The 8,637-nt window shown below is 52.8% G+C and overlaps 1 non-coding gene across 1 annotated transcript; it reads right to left on the bottom strand.

The window, feature by feature from the left end:
• Nucleotides 1-104: 104 nt before the first annotated feature.
• On the bottom strand, nucleotides 105-235 carry LOC145716012 (small nucleolar RNA SNORA63). The gene has a single exon (XR_014138351.1). It is a non-coding gene; the product is annotated as a small nucleolar RNA SNORA63 (small nucleolar RNA).
• Between the last annotated feature and the right edge of the window lie 8,402 nt (nucleotides 236-8,637).

Here is an 8,637-nt window from a genome sequence, read left to right as displayed (position 1 = left end):
GGGGCTCGATCCCAGGACCCTGGGATCATGACCTGAGCCGAAGGCAGACGCTTAATGACTGAGCCACCCAGGCGCCCCTCAAGTCAGTGTTTTACTTGGTAAACATGTCTGAGACCATGCATCCCTGGCTGCTAAGCACCATGGCGGACAGGGCTAGAAAGGTAACAGCTTTATTTTGAGCAGGGGGCAAAGACAAGGCCGCACTTTATAGCTACATTGTAACTAGATCCTGCATCTAAAATACGGTGTCTTTAAACAGAAACACACATAAAACAAGTTTATATATCTGTCAGATGATGAAAATGTTGTGACCAGAGGCTCATAAGAACCTAATCCTGTATTTAGCCTAGGAGGGTATTTGCTAGGTTAGTGTTTGTGGTGACTTTATAGGACATAACTACTGCAAGTGAGAATCAAATATATATCTGATACACACACACACACACAGAGCCCAGTAGAAAATGTGAAAAAGATTTCAACACACACTTCACAAAAGCAGATATACAAATGGCCAATAAGCACGTGAAATGTTGTCTGACGTCAGTAGTGACTAGGAAAATGCATATTAAAATCTTACCCACCAGAAGGACTAAAATTTAAAAAGACTGATAATATCAAATATTGGTAGGAAGAGGAACTGGGACTCATGCATTTCTGTGGGAATGCAAAATAGTACAGCCATTTTGAAAAGCAAAATGGTTTTCCTATAAACCTAAATAGGCACTGACCACATGACCCAGCTATCCAACAACTAGGGTTTTTTTTTTTTTTTTTTAAGATTTTATTTATTCATTTGAGAGAGAGAATGAGAGAGAGCATGAGAGGGGGGAGGGTCAGAGGGAGAAGCAGACCCCCTGCCGAGCAGGGAGCCCGATGCGGGACTCGATCCCGGGACTCCAGGATCATGACCTGAGCCGAAGGCAGTTGCTCAACCAACTGAGCCACCCAGGCGCCCCCAACAACTAGGTTTTTACCAAGAATAAAGAAAACGTGTTCACACAAAGACAAAGCTTTATTCATAATATCTCAAGCTGGACCAACCCGAATGTCTATTGACGGATGAATGGATAAACAAATTATGACACATTCATACAATGGAATACTAGAAAAAACAACCATAAAAAATAATGAATTTCTTAAAACTGGATAACATGGATGAATTTCATAGACATCATGATGAGCAAAAGAAGCTAAGTATAAACGAGTATATTCTGTAAGATTCTATTTATATGAAACTATAGAAATGGCAAATCCATCCATAGAGACAGAGAGCAGATGAGTGGTTGCCTGGGGCCGAGGGGTGGGAGCCGTAGGATGTTGACTGAAAGGGACACAAGGGAACTTTTCTATGTGATGAAAATATTCTATAATTTGATCAAGGTAATTGTTACATGGGTGTGCGTGTTGGTCAAACTTATCAAAATATATGTGAAAATGGGTACATTTTATTATAGCCTAATTATCCCTCAATAAAGTTGGTGAAATAATTTCACCTGTACTCTCCAAATGCACAAGGGGGCACCTCCTTCACCAGTCTGGCTGTGAAGTGAAGAGGAGGTTGATGGACAGGTTTTGTTTGGTTTGGTTTCACTTGGGTTGTTTTTACTTTCTTGTATTTTAGTTTTGCTTTTTGTTGATCTGGTTTTGCCTCCTGTTGGTGTTGGTGCCGTCTGGGAAGAGGCAGACATGTGAGCATGTGCCCTGGTGGAAACCTCAGCAGGGAGGAGAGCAGCCACGGAAGGTTAGGAGGGGGAGTGCTGGGAGGAGGCGTGGGGTCTGGGAGTGCCGGAGAGACTGGCCTTGGGCAGGTGAAGGGGCAGTATGTGGCCAGGAGGATGGGGGTAGGTTTGTAGACTAGGAGGGATGGGGCAGGAAGAAGGAGCCCAGGAAGGACAAGGCAATGGGGAAGTTCCTCTGATGGGCTTCTTCTTTTTCTTCCTTTTAAATTTTTGGAAGTAGGAGATGAGGTCTCTCGTGGTGCTAGAAACACGTGACCAATTGGAGCTTGAGGAAAGATGTGAGTTTCACATTGTTTTGGGCTATGGATGGGCCTCTGTTGCTGGTGGAGTTCCTGCGGAGGTTGGAGGCAGGGAGCGTGGTCGCCAGACACACCAGTTTGGAGAGCCACAGAGTGTTCTCAGCACCCTGGGGGTGGGGGGAGGACAGAAGATACAGAACATTTCTCCTTGCCTAGGGAGGAGGGAAGGGTCCCTGATGCCCACCCTCTGGGCAGGTGGCAGGAGAGTGATCTGACAGGTGACTTTGGCCCTAGTGCTGAAGTAGGGACCTGGAGGGAACGAAGGCCGCATAGAAATCAGAACACCAAACCCACATCTGCCACGTGGTCACATCCAAGAAAGGAAGGGGTCCTTTTACTCATCTTTGTCCTCTCCCGGCCACCTGATGGCTCGCGGACCCTGCCGGCTTCTGGGCTTCATCAGCTCTTTCTCACAGCTGTTGGGGAAATCACTTATCTGGGCCTAAAGAGGACGGAGCTTGCTTAGGCATGCTGGGGCCTGCTTACTGCTCCTCAGGACTGGGGGTGGGTCGTTGTCCCACTCCAGCAGGAAGAACATGCTCATTGGTGGAGAAGTTTGGGGCTGTGCAAGAGTGGATTGTGTGTCTGAAACAGCACCATTCAAGTCTTCCTCTCAGATTTGCAAGGGTCTCTTGCTTAAATGCAAGCATCTTCTGGAACAGGAACCCCTTTGAGCTCCAAAGATGAACGGGGCAGCTGAGAACCTGTGTCCAGCCAGGCCAAGGGGCTAGGGGCGGGGGGCAGTGGGCGAGACGAGCGCTGGACGGAGGCAGGGGGATGTCAGGGATGCATCAGTCCATGTGACACTTCTGCAGGGCTGGCTCCATCTCTGCTTCCATTTCCAGGTGGGCCTGCCCCGGTTCAAGGCTGGGCTCAGCCTGGGCATTACTCAGGTGGTCATTATTCAGTGTCAGAGAGCCTGCTTCCTCATCTGCACAGGGGAAATGATCATAGCATCTACCTAGCAAGATTGTCGTGAGGGGATAGCAAAGAACTTGTGGGGAACTCTTAGCTTCAGTCCTACTGAGAATGCCCTCCAGCCACTGGGGACCCACATATGTAACACAGGAGGGAACAGAGCTGAGCAGGATGAGGGACAGGCGGCCCCCGATGACCACAGGGCAGCTTTCTCTGTCCCTCCATCACTCCTCTCCCCGCCACCTTCCTGCCGAGGGAGGTGAGAAACCCCTGCCCCTTCCATTACAGCGGGGGGCTGTGCCAGAGCATGGAGGACAGCCAGTGGGGCCCCCCTGAGAGACCAATATCGTTTGCCCGCTAGCAGCAGGGGCCGGACACTGCCTGCCGCGGGTGAGTGGGGTGAAGGGCAGGGCAGCTAGCTGTGGCGACCTGCTCCCTGGGCACGCGTTCTCAGCGTGCACTCCGGGTATTGTTTACACCAAGCAGGACCTAGGCCAAGACTGGGGGCCCAGCCCTGCTTTTAGATGTGAGAGGTCCATGGAAATATGCTGTCTGTCCACCTGCACCTCCCCTGCTGGCCCTCACTTCCTGGCCTGGATGGGAGGAATGCAGAGGCCCAGGGGCCAGTTCACATCCTCCTTCCTCTGCCACTTTCCATCCTGGGAGCTGCATAGAGGCCGTCGGTCCTTCTGGCCTCATTCTATCCTGTCGGGGGGGCAGGTGTGCACAGGTTTCTGCAGAGAAACCCGCCAGGCCATCTGCCCGGGAAGCGATGGGGATGTGGGGTGCTTGCAGGCTTAAGGAGCAGAGGCTGGGGTGTGGAGAGACAAGATACCCAGGAGCAGGAACCGGCTGGGTAGGGGGACAGTGCCCTGGGGGATGTGGCATGTCAGCCAGGCAGGGTTCAGGCTGGTGGATGACACCATTACCACCATCATCACCGTCACTGACATTCATGGTGTGTCATGTCAGAGTGTGCTGGGTGCTTTGTGCATGACGTTTGGGGACAGCCGCGCCCCTCACTCAAGCCATTGCTGGATGCGTGTCCTGTGTAATGCTCAAGATGGTCATCAGTTCTAAGCCCCGAAACTGAAGGCCACGGGGTCTCCCAGTGGACCACCAAGCCTGGGTATTTATCCAGGGATGGCTCTTCTCCCCGCCCACCAGCACAGTTTGCTAATTCAGCTCTGCTCTGTTCACCACAGTGCACGAGGCAGAAAGCAGTGGGGTGTCTTAAGCAGGGTGTAATGCCCTCGAGGTCCATCCATGTTGTCACAAATGGCAGGATTTCCTTCTTTTTTTATGGCCGAATAATATTCCTTTATTCCTTTATAATATTCCTTTAACCCATTCGTCCAGGTTGTTTCCACGTCTTGGCTGCTGTAAATAATACCGCTGTGAACAGGAGGGTGTCCATATCTGTTTGGGATAGTGACTTCCTTATGCTAAGTGAAATAAGTCAGAGAAAGACGAATACTGTGTGATCTCACGTGTGTGTGGAATCTAAAAAAAAACCACAACAAGCGCGTGGAAACAGGTGAGATTAGTGGTTGCATGAAGTGGGGGGTAGGGGGCAGGAGAATTGAGTGATGGGGGTCAAAAGGCACAAACTTGCAGTTACAGGTGAGTAAGTTCAGGGATGTGATGTATAACATGATGACTACAGGGGTGCCTGGGTGGCTCAGTTGTTAAGCGTCTGCCTTCGGCTCAGGTCATGATCCCAGTGTCCTGGGATAGAGTCCCGCATCGGGCTCCCTGCTCCGTGGGAAGCCTGCTTCTCCCTCTCCCACTCCCCCTGCTTGTGTTCCCTCTCTCACTGTCTCTCTCTCTGTCAAATAAATAAATAAAATCTTTAAAAAAAAAAAAAACATGATGACTACAGCTAACGACACTGTTCTGTATATTTAAAAGTGGCTTAAGAGTAAGTCTTAAAAGATCTCAGCCCAAGGAAAAAAAATTTGTAACAATTTTTTTGTAATAGGGATGAGATAATGGATATTAATTAAACTCATTGTGGTAAGCATTTCACAATATATACACATATTAAGTCATTATGTTGTACACCTTAAACTTGTACAATGTTGCATGACAATTACATCTTAATAAAACTGGGGGAAAGAGGAGGGCAGCAGGGGCAGGAAGACAAGGGGGTGGCTGGCAGAGGAGGGTACCCGGGGGCCCAAGGCTGAATACCAACTCTGGCACTAACTTGCTGGGTGCTGGCCGGGTCTCTTGGACTTTTGGATCTCCTGTTCATTGGCGACTTCTGTGATCCCTCCCAGCACCGCTGTCCCGCCTGACCCCAGGGGAATGGGGGCTTCAGGCTGCTCAGGCCTGGCTACTCATGCCCAGGAAACGGAGGGGAGCCAGGGTCTGGTTGGATGACCCTGACTCTCTCGGGCCTTCATGGTGCACTTCACGTAGCGGTCAGAAGGGCTCTGGAGGAAATGGCCCCTTTCAAGGGACTGAAGTTTGGTTTGCTAAATGGGGCTATTTTTTTTTTTTTTTAAGAGCTAGAGAGAGAGAGTGTGTGAGCATGGGGGTAGGGCAGAGGGAGAGAGAGAATCCCAAGCAGGCTCCACCCGCAGCCTGGAGCCCTGTGTGGGATCGATCTCACAACCCTGAAATCATGACCTGAGCTGAAATCAAGATTTGTACACTTAGCCGACTGAGCCACTCAGGCTGTTTTAAATAGGGTTATTTTAAACTATGTCATGGCAAATTAAACGGTCAGTTCTGTGGGGAAAAGCAAAATATCCAAGTTTCTGATGTCAGGAACATGGTTAACGAATAAAGACAAAGCCAGTAACCATCATGTGCCCAGGTTAGAAACTTCAGGATCATTCTAGACCTTTCCCTTCATTCCCATAATGGTGATCGCTGCTGGCACTTCCTCAGGCAAGGGAGCTGAGGTTCAGAGAGAGGCCACACGCCTGGGCGAGCTCAGGGATGCATGCCCTCGGCCACTCCCTTCTACCGGCTCTCAGTCCACCACAGTCTGGTCAGGCCTATCCCACCTCCCCAGCCCAGCCTGCATGCCTGCCCCCCCATACCCCCACTGCTGCCGTCCAGACCCACCGCCATCTCTTCCTAGACATCTGCCACCGTCCAACGGGGATTCTGCCCCCCAGTGCTCCTTGGGTAAAAGCCAGGCTGCGGCCTCACCTTCAGGGGCACCCCAGGTCCTCATAACCTCCTGAGACCTCTTCTTCCCCACCCTCCCTGGGTTGGATCCCCACCCTGGCTCTGCCCAGGAAGGCCCTCCCTGCCCTCTTTGCCCAACAAAATCCCCCTCATCTCACACCTACCTCCCAGGCGGGCTGGGCTTCTGCCTGGGTTTTGCCCACACTCCTTGTGTGCAGGTTGGAACCTTCTTATCTCGTCTGTCAGTGTTGTGGGTGTGAAGAACGTGCTTGGCCTGTCTGTGCTCCTTGCTCCCAGAGGGACAGAGACCCTATCATGGTGAGATGTGGCACATGACAGGTATCTTTGGGGCTTTGAAGCTAGACACCCTGGAACTGGAATCACATTGACTTGCTGTGTGAACTTGGTTAAGTCGCTTCACCTCTCTGTGCCTCATATTCCCCATCTAAATGACATCCGTCACATAGGATTGTCCTGAGGATTATGTGAAGAGGTCAGCACGTCACATAGTACTGGGCACATGGTGTCATTGGCGAGTCTTCCCCCCCTTCCTGTCCCTGGGTGTCTGTCCTAGTGAGCTTTCGTTGCCCGTGCATTGGCTGAGAGAAGCCCTGGACGCTGAACACACTGTGTGTATCAAATCCCTGAGCCTGGCACAGTGACTGTCCCTGTGGTACCTGAGAGGGAGCCCTGGCATCTGCCCCCAGCACCGCACCACGGCTGCCATGGCCAAGCGTGACGGAGACAGAACAAAGGCCTTGAATCATGCAAAGAGTGGGCAACATCACTTTAAATCTGTTTTTCCAAATCCTGTTATTTTAAATGCCCTGGGCAGATGCCCATGTGTGCAGGGACACTCCGCTGGGCCAGAGGCTCTTTGTCCCTTGAAAGGCCCCATTGTGACCCCCGAACCGGCCCCGAGTGATTCCCGGGACAACAGGCCCTTGTGTGGGCCCCGAAGGCCTGCTCGCTCGGGCCCTCGGCTGGCAGCGCGAACCCTTTGCTGTCTCTGTAAGGTCAGCGAGGGGAGGCCTGAGATCCCCCATGCGGGTTGCTGCCAGGGTTCTGATACGAAGGGCTTTGTAGAGTTGGCTTCTAACTGCTGATGCAGCTCAACTCCCATCAACTGTCCTCTCTAGGAGAAGGGCAGATCCAGTGGGGGCCCCCTGGGAGCAGAATGGGGGGGTCAGGGATTGGTTCACGGAGGAGGACCATCTGCGGATGAGGCCCCCATCAGGCCACCCTGCCCTGCACGGGGAAGGCCACCAGGAGAATGCCCCCAGAGCCCCTGCAGTCACAGGTAAGAGTCCCCACAGTGTCCTGGTTGGATTTGCTCCACAGCTGTCTGTCGCCGTTTGCCCTCCCGTGATGCCGGCCCTCGCCACGTATTTGCGGTGACCGTGATTTGTTCTGTTCTGCAAGCTTTGGCTTGTGGTCACATCACAGACATCAGCTTCTTAATCCTCTCTTAGATCCATGGAGGGATTCTGCTCTTTGTTCCATGACCTTAAAAGCATCCAGTTATTTGCCTTCTTGCGAAGGATCCGCTGGACCGGGTGGGCCTTTGGCTCCCTGGATGCTGCAGAGCGGAACTTGGTACCTGCCTGGGCGGGCACTCTTGTCACGACTTTGCAGCCCGGAGCCGCCACCCCTTTCAGTACGACGCCACGTGGCCCCCTGCAGACCCTGCCAGGAGGCTGGGCTGTCCCAAATGCTGGCCTCACCCCCGCAGATGACCCCTGCCCGCCGGTATCAGGGGCACGCCGAGGGCTTGTCTCACTGTCGCTTCCTGAGAGGCCGGGGGCGGGGGACAGACTGGTGGGAGGATGGGTCTGGGCAGCCTAGGGCAGGAAGCAGGAGGAGCCGGCCAGAGACCCAGCTCCAGTTCCCGTCAGCTGAGTGAGCCTGTCTCCTCCCCTGTAAAACGACAGGATTCGCTATCTCCTGTGGCCACCGTGGGGATGACAGGGGGCTACACGCATCCGTGGAGGCTGCTTACACAGTGCCGGGCCCAAGGCAAGAGCTCCAGAAATGGAAGGCGAATGGTCACACAGGTGCCCAATGGGTCCTCTGGGCAGTCATGTTTGGGTGTTGGTGCTACCCTACCTTTGGCCCGTCAGGGACACCAAGCAAGCAGTATCTAGGGAATGTCCCATCTGCCCTTGGGCTAGAACCAAGATATACCCCAGAGAAGGACCCATTCTGTTCAAGACCCAGAGGCAAAGAGGTGAGACATGCCGGCTACAGGAAGCTTTGGGGGGCAGACAGCATCCCACACCATCCACGGTCCCCGCAGAGCAGGTGTTCAGTCGATGCCCGTTCCGTGCGATCCGAGGACCATTTGGCTATTGCCCTGCAGACTTCTTAAATGCTGGGGTTTCCAGAGGGTCAGTGCCCTTAGCAGGAAGGCCTGCCCAACAGTCAGCCCTTGCCCCGCAAACACCTTCTAAACAGCAGGGTGCAGAAGAGCTGAGCAATGAGACACACGAGCAAGGAAACTAGAGGAGGTTCCGGGGTGGGGAGGAGGGTCTGGGCGA

Source organism: Leptonychotes weddellii, chromosome 10 (genome assembly GCF_054177405.1).
Source record: "Leptonychotes weddellii isolate Sample4059 chromosome 10, ASM5417740v2, whole genome shotgun sequence".
In the NCBI taxonomy this organism is placed as follows: Eukaryota; Metazoa; Chordata; class Mammalia; order Carnivora; family Phocidae; genus Leptonychotes; species Leptonychotes weddellii.
Note: the sequence above shows the minus strand (reverse complement) of the source record. Positions and strands in the feature narration are given on the sequence as shown.